The 14,722-nt window shown below is 46.5% G+C and overlaps 1 protein-coding gene and 1 non-coding gene across 3 annotated transcripts in view; both read right to left on the reverse strand.

Moving 5' to 3' along the window:
* Window positions 1–14,722, reverse strand: part of LOC135898663 (uncharacterized) — a 264,427-nt gene that overhangs the window by 240,621 nt on the left and 9,084 nt on the right. The window lies entirely within an intron of this gene.
* On the reverse strand, window positions 7,440–7,512 carry TRNAT-CGU (transfer RNA threonine (anticodon CGU)). Its single transcript has one exon. It is a non-coding gene; the product is annotated as a tRNA-Thr (tRNA).

Raw genomic sequence — 14,722 nt, forward strand, 5'->3', positions numbered from 1 at the left:
AGCATATTTTAGGGTGGCGGCGAGAACATTTGAATATGCTTTGAATCGTGAACGCAGTGTGTTAATAAATGGCTGCGCTTTGAGCTTTTGCGAAGGTTGTCTTTTTTTTACTATGGACCGCAATAAACTGTTGCTGCTGTAGGGCTTTCTTGGTGTACTGTCAAATGTGTAATCTGTCAGTATAGTCTACAGTTCGGGTAGTCCTCAAAAGTAAGCACCTCAAGAAGAGAGGTCTATTGGATACGAAGGTTTCCAGGTGACCTGTGCGGCCTCCCAATGAAGACGTGGTGCCGGATAAAAGGATATCGAAGCTTATCGATGCTGAGGTCGAGTTTGCCAGGGCGAATGGGTGCAAGTGAACGATGTGTTTCCACCCCACAGTGCCATCACATGTTGTCACCTTGTCATATCCTTTTATATCTCCCCTCCCTCTTCCCTCCCCCCGCGGCACATTTCCATGTATATATCAGCTCGTTCTTTAACTGTAATAAATAGTTGGTAGTTTGCACTACGCACGTCCGCGTCTTCTCCCTTACGTTCGTCTGCGTAACACCAAGCGCAATATAATCATGAAGAGTGTACATATAGGTATGTATATGTATACGTACGTATATGTATGTGTATACGTATGTATGTATGTCCTTTATTTGGGCGAGGGTCTCGGACCTTGTAGCCTTGATGTCATTAGGTAGCACACGAGCGTTTTCTTTTTAGCCACGTGTCTGCTCTCCCACGCTCACGTGTTACGTGACGTCATTGGGCAAAAAAAAAAAACAATGTTCCACATGGGCCTACCATGGGTCAGAGTTGCGCTGGCTAACATTCCCAGGGCTAGATCTAGTAAACATAAATACCCAAGTTAGCGGACGAATTGATAGTTGTCGCCGTACCACAAGTGGCAGTGCAACGCGCGGGTAATGTGGAGGTTGTGGGTTGTGCTCCCACTGAAAGCAAGTTATCTGGTCGTCCGCTGCAATTTTACAGCGAAGCTGTATATGGCTAGGGCATCCTCGTCGTCCGCGAACAACCGGCGAACTAGCTCGTTGGCGACCGCATCCACGCCAGTGCGCCACTGCCCGCGCGTTCGTCGTCATGGTCTTCTTCTCCACAGCTGACTCCGTTGCCGCTCATCGCTTAAGGGCATGAAGGTATGCTTAAGGGGGCACGAGCGCCATTCATTGACCAGAAGAAGCTACCGTCGTCATCATCAACAACAATAGCAATCATAGTCATGAGCAATGTCTCGAGAATCGTCGCCTTCTTCCACAGCTGGCTCCGTTGCCGCTCATCATTCTAGCGTATAAAATTTAATTTCTCTTCTGTCGTCGTAATGGGCAGGCCGCGCTAAAAGCTTTTTACGGGGCGTATGAGTCATTTATTGTCTTACGTGACGGACGCATTTAATAACGGTGCTGATGCAAAAATGTATGTGCATAACTATCGTCCCGATGGCCACCGATCAGGACAATAAATATGTTCGTACCTTTGTTCAACATTCTATGTCACCTCTGTGTCGTGTGCTGAATAGTTTTGCCGGTCATCCACCTTCACATAGTGGAGTGGCTTATAATTTTCGTTTTCTTTTCTTTGTGGTCGTCTACATTTCAATTTCATCCACAGCTAATTTACCCGATGGTTTCCTGGACTTATTGCCCGTTGGCTTCATGTGGTGATGATTAAAAAAATAGAGCCCCTCGGTTGCCCCTCTTCTATGGTGTGTGTGTATATATAAATGTGTGTGTGTGTGTTTGTGTACATAAATCGGGCCCATCGATTAACCACCTTTCTTCTCGTTGATATATATATATATATATATATATATATATATATATATATATATATATATATATATATATATATATATATATATATATAGCACGTAGAACGCGTGCTAAACACGCAGTGCGCTTGGCGCTGACGCCCTCGAAGCAAAGCTGGTGGTGTCTCCTGACGCCACAGGGAGCTTTTACAGGGTTTCCGAACTAGACGGCGGCGATTTAAGCGAGGATTTCAGCCGCAGTGGCGGAGTAGTGTCTGACGTCACAAACACAGGGCGGCCAGTATAAAGTCATGAGTCGGGAACGCAACCAATTTTTAAAATTCATATTCAGGAAAACTAAATTACTTGCAGCCATATATAGTTTGGCACAGATAACCGGGATGAAAAAAGAACGTATATTCAATATTTTATTAAGACCAGTGGACATGGAAAAATCGCCGGAGTTGTCCTTTAAAGCATTAAAAGCGTCTGAAAAAAAAACGGGATGCCATGCTTCCTAAACTGAACGAATTCCTAAACTTCCTAAACTCGACGAATTACTAAGATTATCGAAACCGAACGAAGAAAACATAAATGCTATTGAAGAATCCGTACAGCGTATGCAAAAGACCATAACATCACAAGAAAAGAAGCTACGCGAGTGAGAGTGAGCGCGCAGAAATAATTTCTTTGTCTTTGGCATTCCTGAAGCTCCCAGCGAAACTGGAGAAATGTTGTAAGACATGGTGCTACGCAAAGTCTTTAAGGATAATGTCTGCTTACACAATAATTCCGTTGAACGCATTCACGGAATTGGTGGAAACCGCTGTAACGAACTGAGGCCGATTATTACCAAACTGTTCAACTACAATGAAAAAGATTTCAATTTTTAAGAACTGCTTCAAGTTGAAAGATACTTGCGTATTTGTATCGCATGGCTTTTCATGGGCAACGAGAAAGAAGCTGTGGCAATCCATCAATTTCGATCGACGTCCCGGCGAGAAAGTCGAACTTGTGCATGATAAACTTTTCATAAATAATAGATTACACGTGTGATGAGACGACGGACCGTAGAATCAGTTTACAAATGACAGGTGGCATAAAAAAAAGACCTGCGAGGTCAAGAAATAAATCTGACACACCGAACGTCTGACGTTCGCACGCCCAACGTAAACAAAAAAGGGTTTTGCACCTCCTTTGTTCGAACGCGCAAAGCCAGTGCAATAAAAATGGAACAGTTAACTACTCGTTGCTCTCATACGATCCCCATATCACCGTTGTCTGCAAAACGTGGCTTCGTCCTGTTTATACCAGACGGCCTTTTTTCCCATCTTTGTACACGTGTTATCGTAGAGACCGTGCTACACGAAGTGGCGGAATAGCAGTTCTTGTCAAGAAAACACGTCACCGTTTGTACCGTTACATCCTGTTAACTCGGAATACGAAAGCGTTTTCCGTAAAGTCAACTTATCAGGTAATCAGATCGTTGTGGCCCGAGTGCACAGGTCACCTGGGGCTAATTCCAATCTTTTTTTTGTTATAGTCTATACGATCATCTAGACCGGAATCAGAAGCTGATTATTTCCGGAGATTTCGATCTTCCTAGCATCCACCGGTGCTTGTGGACGTGTGGCCCCACTGATGTGAATCTGAAACTTTATTGTATATGATGCTGGCCATATTACCTACGTTAAATATTTCGGCATCCCGCACGGGTAACTCGCACATCATGTTCCATCTTAGGCCTAATCCTCTGCTCGACTGACTTTGGCGAGCGTACGACTGAAGTCCGCGAGGGGATTTTTGACCATGGCTTAGTCTTCCCTACGTGTGTTCATCCGCACATATTTCCATTCGCGGAAACCGAAATCGATAAGCGTTAAAAACAATAAAGCAGCTGATGACTCAAACATTATACTTCGATTAGAAGAAACCCTTCTTTCATTTTTGTGATGATAACGTCGACACAATGTGGACAAAGTTTAAAAGATGCTGCCAGCACTGCATTGACACCTTAATTTCCAGCAAGATCAAACGGGTAAGTCGAAATAATCCGCGGATAACGAGAGAAATTACTCAACCTAAACGCAGAATCAAACATGATCGAAAGCAAAAATATTATAGGATTCATAAATCGAATTCAGCTCTCGATCTAATGCTAATGCTACGGGAATCGAGAGACTATATTTTTCTGTTAAGCTTGGTCGCTTTGTGACTGAAGATCCTGCCAAATTATGGCAATTTTTGTCCCAAAAGAGCTGTCGCAAAATATTCTGTTTAATGGCAGTGTGCTTACAGATAAAAAAGAAATAGCTGAATCATTCAACACATATTTCAACAGTGCTTTTTTTCTGAGGCCATGTTCTTCGGTGTCAACTTCATTTGCCGAAGTACTCCAAGATAATAAAAATAATTGCGTTAGTATATTTATTGAAGGCGTTACTAAGCTTATCTTGCGCTTAGACATTAAAATATCGCCAGGACCGGACAGCATTCTTAATGCGGTCCTCAAGAGATATTCAGTACAAGTGACTAGCCTTTTAGCAATAATTTTCCAGAAGTCTATCGATACAGCCAAGCTTCCTTATGATTGGCTTAAGCAAGAGTTATCCCTATATTTAAAAAGGCTCCACAATACAAATATGTAATTATCACCGCATATTCCTAACGCGTTCTTGCAATATGCTTGAGCACATATTCGCAAAATACATAAATGACTTCTTATCCCCAAAAAAACATCATAATAACCGATCCACAACACGGTTTCCGGCATAGATACTCCTCAGTAACTCAACTAATCACAACAGTTCAAGACATTTCCAAGGTTCTTGACCAAGTCGGCCAGATTGATATCACGCTACTAGAATTCTCGAAGACATTTGATAGGGTTGTGCATTCAAAGTTAATATTAAAAACGAACGAAATTGGTTTGCCCCTCCCGTATTATTAACTGAGTTAAAGCACATCTATCCAACCGTAATCAGCACTTTAGCGTTGACGGATCATGTTCGTGGCTTTTAGATGTATACTCAGGCGTTCCACAGGGGTCTGTGTGGGACCGCACCTGTTTAATATTTATATTAATGACATTGTGGACGTGGCGGGCTCATCCATACTATTGAAGTTATTCGCACATGACTGCATTATATTTACCCCTGTCAATTCTGTCTCTGAGCAAACCACCTTGAACACTTTACAATAACACTTTACAATAAATTTGCAGAAAGGTGTGCTAAATGGGAAATGGTCATTAACCTTCAGAAAACTGTGCCCACCGTGCATCCCTAATAGACGCAACAAGCTTCCCTTTGCCTACCAAATAAGAAACAACCTGCTTGAAAAGGTTCAGGAATGCAAATATTTGGGACTGACATTAACTTGCAGTCCTAACCGGTCGACTCATAAATAACATATGCTCTACAGCCCGACAAAAATTGAGGCTTTTGAAACATAACTTGGGCGAATCTTCGCCCTCTGTAAGATTGATGACATGCAAAACTATCATAAAACCCTCTCTGGAATGCGGTTGTGCAGTTTGGGACCCTTTTCATCAAGCAAACGCAGAAAAACTTGAAAAATATTCAAAGATTAGCCGTCCACTACTTTTACGAACGTTTCAAACGTCTTGACTGGCCTTCGAGGATGTTTGAAGCACTTGCTCAAAGGAAGAAAAGAGCACGTTTGAATTTCTTAGCTACTCTTTATTTTTTGGTAAACTGGGAACAAAATCTTAGACGACTACTCGGAGAAACACACTGGTCGAGCCTCACGTCACAAACGCAGTCATCACATCGAGCAAGAACTAACTTATATAACATTCTTTTCGTGTACTTACAGAGTGGAATTCATTGCGAACTTCACCCTTGCTACGTTATACTTAGTGATTTGTTAACATGCACGTTTTCTTCTCTTCTTTTTTTTTGCAGCCTCTCCTGGTTGAACTATTCGCAGTATTCTACCAAAGAAATGAAATTTCTGAATTTTTTTAAAAGAATTGGTAGTCTGAACGAAACATTTCTTTCTTGGATTTCGTATATTTTAACGTCACCTCTAAATTCCGTACTGAAAAATCCACATGCCCCAAAACTCCCATATCCAATAATCAGATATGAAACATATGAGATCACATACAAAACCCGTTTTTCCTACAGATGATATGATGTTATTTAATATAGGAGTTATGGGGAATACGGTGGTTTTCAATAGGAAGTTTCCACGAAATTTCAATAACATCGGTGCCGCGGTTGTCGGGGAAAATGTTGTTGCGTTTCCGTGTATTTAGAAAGGTGGTGGCGATATAGAGTCCTAGCTAAAGCTTCCTCTTAAGAGCCCTAAATTGGCCACCTGTCAGTATAACTGCGTATTTAACCACCTCAGGGAAGTTTTGGAGCACGCCTTGATCTGTAATATATTTCAACCATCACTAACGCCATTAAAATCGGATGCGTCAGCAGAATTCTGGCCTTATGTGATGAACCAAAACCTCCAGTTTTGCTATGCCACTCTTTAAAATTCAAAACAAAAATACTCAATTGCACGTTCTAAAACCGCAGTGAAAAATAACTGGACTATCCTTCTTTCGCATGGAGCGCGTGACTTTAAAACAAGAACGCATATTTTGAGCAAAAAAAAAGGTATTTGCGAGATTTGTATTCAAAACCAGGAAAGCCCCTACAGCTCTGAGAGATATTCCCGCAGTTGTAGCTGAGCAACGGTCCGCACCGCTTACATTTTCATGCACTGAACCGCTTCCGCTGGCACATTTTAACGCTATATCACGTTAAAACATACCAGTGGCTGTGATTTTAACGTGATAGCGTTAAAATGTACCAGTGCACCAATATATCGCGTTGTTCCTATAACGCGATAGCGTTAAAAGCCCCATTTTGCAAAATATACGGTGTCGGAGTCGGACACCAGGGCGTCCCCGTGAGCTGAAATTCCAGTATGTATTTATATCATAATAAGCGAACAAACACTGACACCAAGGACAACATAGGGTAAATTACTTGTGTTTAATAAATCAAATAAAGAAACGATAAATTAATGGAAATGAAAGTGGATGAAAAAAATTGGGAGTGACTTGGCTCGTCTATGCCTGGATATACGTAGCGAAAGCTAAGGTGTAGCATGGTTAGCCTTGGTTAATCTTGATTGCAAGTCGAGGTTAGTCTGGTTGTCTAGCTATGTTGCGGTGTTTAGCCAGTCGTTCGGCGCGCTGTTCGTCTGTTTCCTGGGCGATTCGTTTCCTCTTCATATCGTTCCGATGTCGATTCCAGGCCTCCTCCTGCTTATCAGAATTGTCGCCGTCCATACTGCCGCCTCAACTGTGGTTGCGGCGCAAGCGAGCTCTCCTTTTCAATCCTCCGACATGTTATCAGGCATGCTACGCAGCTGGCGAAACGAGCGGAGGCGAGCGCAACGACGAGGAACGCTATGTGACGTCATACCGAACGGCGGCGCGAGAGAGGCGCGGCGCTGCGCAGCGGCTGAACACCTGTGGCTCGGTGCTACGAGTGGCGCATGCGCAGTAGTGATTTGGGAGCGAGAGAGAGAGAGAGAGAGAGAGGGAGAAATATCCGCAGCGAACGCGCGTTGTGACGTAATGTGCCTCCTCGGAGCGCCACCACGGCGAAATCGCTGGTTCGCGGTCAGTAAAGCTTTCGCTCTAAAAACAACTTGCCGCAGGTGGGAAACGATCCCACAACCTTCGCATTACGCGTGCGATGCTCTACCAATTGAGCTACCGCGGTGCCGTTCCCCCATCTACTTTCTTGAGTATTTATGTTTCCTAGCACCCAGGGAGCGTTAGCCAGCGCAGCCAGTCCCAAACCTTGGCGGCGGATGTGGAACACTCTTTCTGCCGCAGGCGAAGGCAACCGGTCAAGAAACACACACATGCTACCTGAAGGCATCAATGTTGCCGGATTCTAGACCTTCGTTATGTAATAAACGAGAAGAAAGGGGGTTAACCGGGGAGCCCGATCTTTATTAGTCCTATCATAAGAAGCCAATAAACACTAACAAGTAATACTCTTGCTTGGGCTAGTCGGTTCATGCTTGAATGAGTAAAGGCCAGACGCAGAAGACCAGGACTGAAGAAGGACACAAACGACAGGACAAAAACACTGACAAAAAGGACAACACAGGGGAACTTACTCGTGCTTAATACATGAAATAAGGAAACGATAAATTAATGGAAATGAAAGTGGATGAAAAAACAACTCGCCGCAGGTGGGAACCGAACCCACAACCTTCGTATACGCGCGCTTCTGCGCAAAGTTATCCGAAAAAAAAAACTTAAAGCCCGTGTGGTGTGTGCGTTCCTTTTTCTACGTCCCGTGTGTTTATAGCGGTCTAAGTTTTTTGCACTAACGGACTATACGGGGTTATTGGGGACAGCGCCGCGTCGCCTCGGCGTCGACAGCACCACTCACGTAAAATCCACGTAGTACCGCCTCAAGCCGCATTTCGCTCGTTAACGCGGCGCGATCCCGACCTCCCGCAACTTCTCCAGTTTCACTTTGCTCGATAGTGCCCGTCGTTTCCTGTGTGCGAGGTGTCGTCTTCTTTTGTGCCATCTAGCTTTAGGCGTCGAGTCAGTCAGTCAGTCAAGAACTTTATTGAAGTCCTGAGGAGTTTAAAGCCGTTAGAGATCCCACGCGGGGAACTCCTCCGGCAGAAACCGTAGGCGACGCCCAAGTCGGGACGGGAACGTGGTGACGCTCCGCCAGTTCTTGGGCCCTCTGGACGGCCTTGAGTTGGAGTTTGAGGTCCGGGCTTTTGAGGGCTTCTTCCCATTTGGGCTCACTGGAGAGAGGGCCCTCTGGTAACGCGGTACATTGCCAAAGCATGTGCGAGAGTGAGCAATAGAGTTCTGGGCAGTCGAAGAAGATGGTTTTCTTTTGTTGGAGGAATATTGCCTCTAGGGGTCACGAGCCAGCGCTGAGAAAGAAGTGCAGACTGAGGACGCAGGATTTATACGATCCACGCCATGTTGTTGTTGTTGTTGTTGTTGTTGTTGTTGTTGTTGTTGTTGTTCTGAGTGGCTGTGGCGCCCAACTCTATGCTCTGCCGACGCCTTGCACGTCTTCAAATGCGATTTTGTGCCAATGCACATCTGGTAAAATGGGTATGGTTGGGCACTTTGTTCAGGGAAGAGGGCATATTAAAAAAAACAAGCGTTTCTGTTTCCTGTACTTTGTTTTAGAAGCCATGGTTTGTGGCCTATTTTTTCAGTTTGTGGAATATATGTTCAAGGAGCCCGAACGCACGCCGGATTTTCAAGTGCTTTGTCACTTTACATATGCGCTAAGCAAGGATTCAATCTTCCGAAAATGCATTAGTCAGTGGTTTGCTACCAGTTTTTTTCGCCTTACATTTTTTTATCATTGTGCGGACTGGGGCGGAAGTTTCATAATCTTGGTCTTCAAATTGAGAAGACGACAAAGTGTCTTTTGACACTGTGATGTTCTTTCTAGCTCCGATTTATTTCTGTGAAAATCTAAGTACCGGACGGACGGACGGACGGACGGACGGACGGACGGACGGACGGAGGGGCGGATGGATGGATGGATGGATGGATGGATGGATGGATGGATGGATGGATGGATGGATGGATGGATGGATGGATGGATGGATGGATGGATGGATGGATGGACGGTATAAGCGTCCCCTTTGAAACGGGGCGGTGGGTTGCGCCACCAAGCTCTTGCTATTATACTGCCTAATATCATACCTAGGTTAAAAAAGCAAAAAAAGAAAGAAACCACTATGAACTCCGACAACCAAATTTTCTGACCCCCTATTGCGAACTTTGCTTTTGTACGTCTCCGTTTTTTGTCGTTTCCCTACTTCCACCAATCTTCCAATGGCCTCTTACTATTCGCTATTGCGCACATGTTTACCTTTCCCCTGCTCTCGCTGAACCCAAGGGCTTGAAGGAGGCCAGTGGTGCCTAAATCGACCGCTGGGCCGATCTCTTCACATTCTAATAAAACATGCTCCATCGTTTCCCTAGCTTTACCGCAGCACACGGATGCGTGGAGGTGAGCGCCATCTGGTGTTACTTTAAGGAATTCAGCGCCCACGCGGCGCGCCCCTCCCGTTCATCAGCTGTGACCACGTGACTTTTTGTACCATCTCCGGGGACGCCGCCGGATTTTCTGCTTGATCCGCATAATGCTTTCGCATTACTAGCATTACTAACCCACGTCAATCATACAAGACTTCTCCCGCACGCTGTGCTGTGTTATAGCCACTGCTAGTCAGCCCCGCCAGAGCGAACAGAGCAAGGCCGGCAACACGATAACTCCATAGCGCCTCGACAAAGGTGAATCTTCTAGGAGCAAAAGTCCATATAGGTGCATTTTTTTTTATTTTTATGTCGCGCGCGCGCGCGCCGTTCTACCTGCAGGTACCCGTAGGTACTTACGGTAGCTACGTATGTATCCCGTAGTGTATGTAGGTATACAGTAGATATACCGTAGGTACCACGTCCCAGAGCTTTCATGTACTCAACAGTTAACCCAATATCATTCGATAGATTGACCCCGGCGCTCCCCCTCTACCCGGGTTTACTGGTTGGGGGGCTTCGGTTCGGGCCAACGGTACTTCCCGGACAATGGGGCTGCTGTGGAAGAGCACGAAATGACCTACTGCACTCACCACACAAACAGCCATGTCGGCCATACAGGACTTGAGCCCGACAGACCCTCGGACTGCCTTAACACAGAAGAGGTCAAGGCAAGCAACCATGGAGATCACCGGAGCCGTCCACAGTGCAGCGCGACCACACGACCGGTTCTAGATCTGGGTTCCATTAAGACAAACAAAAACACGTGGATTGAGTGGCGTTCACAGCCAAGTCTGGAGACCTTAGACGTATGCATCATAAATTAATATGGACCTTTCCACCTGACTCGTCAAAAGTCGCTTCAAGGCGAGCCCACAGTTCGAGAAACTCACTTCGAGAACGTAACGCTTTAGAAAAAGTTTATTTCAACTAAAGACGATATGAACACTGGGTCACAATGACGGCACAATTCCACCAGGACGATAACATATACAAAGTATGAAGCATTGTGTACATGGCAAGTTTTGAAAGAAGTGTCCGAGTCCGAACTCAATAACACATAACCACATAGACGCGTGGAAACGCACAGTTACACAAAAACTAATTGTCACATTACACCAAATGATGTTCACTATACACAGTGTACACAATGGTTATGTACAATCGTTATGTGACTTTACATAGTTTTTTAGCGATGCCATGAGATGTGTGTACACGAAGGCAATCATGCATACGAGAGCACACTGAAATCACAGACGACTACATACATGTATATACCGAGAACACTTTTAATAGCCTGGCTACGAGAACCACGCTGGTCGAAAATTCAGCCGCACGCGTCCATCAGCCACCGACAGGGAACAGCATGACCACTGTCGAAGGAACTCCTCTGCTCCAAGAAAGAATAACTCCTCTCACAGAAACGACAGTAGCTTAGCGCAGAGCCTCTCCAGATGTGGAAACAGAGTGCGGCGACGATGTCCCGCGACAACTGCCTCGCACCGGTAACGCCTTAGACAAAAGGCCCCCGCAGCAATTAGAACTCGCGCGAAGCTACCACGTGAGCAGCGACCAGATGTGATAAAGCGGTTCACTCCAAGGCCACGGAAAACAGCATGCACGGCCCTCCAAAATACCCTGGCAACGACGCATTCGAGCAGCACACGTTTTTTAGATTCTTGAAGGGTACAGTTGGGACTCACCGAAGATGGGACTATGCCCTACCGCTCTAGCCTTTCACGCGTTGGAAGCACTTGCCGTCCTAGACGCCACATGAAGTCGCGTAGGTGGCCAGGCACAAATGACACCGTTATCGCACCCCACGGCACATGATTGGAGCGTGCGCGGCGCACCGGGGGAACTAGAGGAAGCAGTAAGGCTGGCATTGTATCCACAACACGGTTTTCAAGAACGTCTTGTGGGGTTCTCACCCGTGCTCTCGGGACAAAGGAACGACCACACAGTAGTGCAAACAATCACAAGGGCACTTATTGCGCCTTCCATAGACTAATACCTGCTAGCCGAGTTGCTATCCACAAAACATGCCCATGGGCGCGCGACAAATCGCGGAAGTCCGACTCACTGCGACCGGATAACGAGCGAATATGTTCGCCCCATGCTAGACACCAAAGCCTGGTCGTTCGCGCGTATGGTCATCGGAACGGTGGCGCGTTCAAGCGAGGCCTGGCGAAATGGTCTCGCAGAACCATGGATCGGCGCACGCGCGGAACGTCCGTGCCGCTTGCCGATTCTGAGCCAAAGAGGACGAGCCTTCTCCTTTCCGCGCCCAAGTAACCCCGCCATTAGGTGGCGCTAGCAGAGCCACACACGCGCCGTCTCTCGCAATGCGCTTCAGCCACACCGACTGCCACGGGCACCATGCCACGCGGCGAAGCCGGATTACAGGAGACGGGATCTATGCAGAAAAACAACACATCAGGGGACGCGTGAGAGTCGCGCATCCCCGCAGTCTACTTCAGGACATACCTGCTGTACATGGCGATAATATACCGCGGCCGCAGAGTAAAATGCAGGTGTGTTTAACATTTGTGGTTCGCGAATTAAGTGTACGCCCGGTAGCATGTAATAAAGTTTTGTGCCAAGGAAGTAACAGGTGAGTTCACGCGCGGGACACTGATCACGCTGTAACAGGCGGAGCAGAAATCGCAGAGCAAGCAGCTGGCAGGGGACAGACACGGATGGGAACGCGAACCCACCGTGAGTGCGTGTTTGCCCACGCGCCGTGCGACAGACCAGTAAATTCTGTACTGCCCGACCAGAAGAAGGAACCAAGAAGGACTGTGCAAGGACCTAGTAACCCGTAATGGCGGCTGTACAACGTGACAAACGTACCACAGTCGGCCGCAAGATAAGACTGTGCTAAGTACCTTCTTTCTACTGGGGGTAAATCATAACTTTGAACATCCTGAATATTTCTCCTTACATGTTCAAGTATTGAGAGCCACACAGAGTCTGATAGATGCCATCATATGTATAATCAAGGCCTAAAATACGAATAGAATCACTCTTTTGAAGACGGGAAAGAGGACCTAGGCGTGTCTGTGGGGAACCAATGAACAAATAACGACATTTTGAAAAATTTTGCGCAGCACCTGAAATATTTCCGTTCTCAGTGAAAATTCGAAAGCTACGGGATAAGCTGTCTTCATTCCTGAAATACAATGTGATGACATCGGCGAAGGCTATCACCTTCACAACATCGCTACCAGGCAGAGGGAGAAGGTGCACGTAAGGGTCTCTGAGTATCGAGCGCAGAAATGGCTCCAGGCTGAGCACAAAGAGCACTGGGGACAGAGGGGACCCTTGACGAACAGCATGAGTAACGGGAAATGGTGCGCTTTCACGACCATCAAGAAACAATGTGCTGTGGATATTTGAATAGGCATTCCTATAAGTTCTACAAAATTCGAAGAAAAGCCAAACGAGGTCAGTACATTAAATATGTAGCTATGTTCAAGGCGATCGAATGCCTTTTCTTGATCTAGTGAAACCAAGAGACCTCGTGCTGACTTGGTCAGCGTGTACGTCATTATGTCACGTATAACGAAAGAGAGACTGTGTATCTCTCTCTCTCAGAGACTGAGCATGCCTTACGGTGTCCTATTAAGGAAGGCATCGGGCTTCCCAAGCGTTGGGTGAGAACAGCTGTAAAGGTTTTGTAGTCAACGTTGAGAAGCGTGATTGGCCTCCATTCCTCCAGACGAACTGAACATGGATCGTGCTTAGGTATCAGCACAATACTGTCACGTGGTCGTGACGTCAAAGAACACAGTAGCAATACTGTGAAAGGCAAAAACTAGCTTTTGTTGGGCGAACCTGTGCCCACAAAACACGCTACACTTAAAGCACAACGAGAGCGGCGAACAGTCGGCGATCGTCGTAAATCTGATCAGCGGGTCAAGCGCGTCGGCTTTTATACAGCAGTCATCGAATGTTCTAGATTAATCGTTGGGACCCGCATGCCTTCTACAAAGTTCTGCACCATTCGTGTCAAGCGATGGAATCAGATAACGCAACGTTCGGCGGCAACAGACAGCGGATAGAAGTATCGATAACTTTCCAGAAACTTCGGATACATGCAGGCGCGTCCCGCGCTGTGCGATAACATTTGTTAGGCGGCAAAACGTGTCGCCCGATAAAGACAAGTACGCGTGTCAATACGACCGTCGTGAAAACTAGACGGGAATTCAAAGTTCTCAAAGCAGCGGCTGATAACAGATATGAAAGTGGCACCAATATCTTCCCAGATGGTTAGATACAACTCAACGGGTAACCCGTCCGGCCCTGGGGCCGAGCCACCTTTCATGAAGATAATGATGCCTTCACCTCATCAGCTGACGGTCGTGCACCAAGACGGTCAGCTACCTCCGGTAGAACCCGACTGAGCGCACTAAGCATTGTACGAGACCCTCGAGAACCAGGATCTATTTGCATAGTCGTACGCGCCATGTTTCCAAAGTGCGTTACAGAGAGCGAATAATCACGCGCGGGAGGCGACGTAACAGGAAGTACTCTTAGGGCCGCAGAACCTAATGTATTTGGCTATCTAAAAAGCGAGTTTCTTGCATAGTGCAGAACTTCAGGGTGTGCACACAGATCACTTCTGCATCGCCAAGCAGCAGCTGACAAAGACGACGCTGCGATGAGGCGCTGGAAACGCCTCCGTAGCTCCCGCTGCCATGACCGCATCATCGCAGTCAGTTGATTGACCCAAAGGGCAATACGAAGCTTCGTGGAAGTATCCACCAGTTCTTCTGACATACTTCGTCTGAGTGCATGCCCTTGAACTGAACAATGCAGACGCCACTGCACCTTGAGCGCGTCCCATGACCCTGGGTCAGATCTAGAAACAGAGGCGCGCAAGACTC

Source organism: Dermacentor albipictus, chromosome 8 (genome assembly GCF_038994185.2).
Source record: "Dermacentor albipictus isolate Rhodes 1998 colony chromosome 8, USDA_Dalb.pri_finalv2, whole genome shotgun sequence".
Lineage (NCBI taxonomy): Eukaryota > Metazoa > Arthropoda > Arachnida > Ixodida > Ixodidae > Dermacentor > Dermacentor albipictus.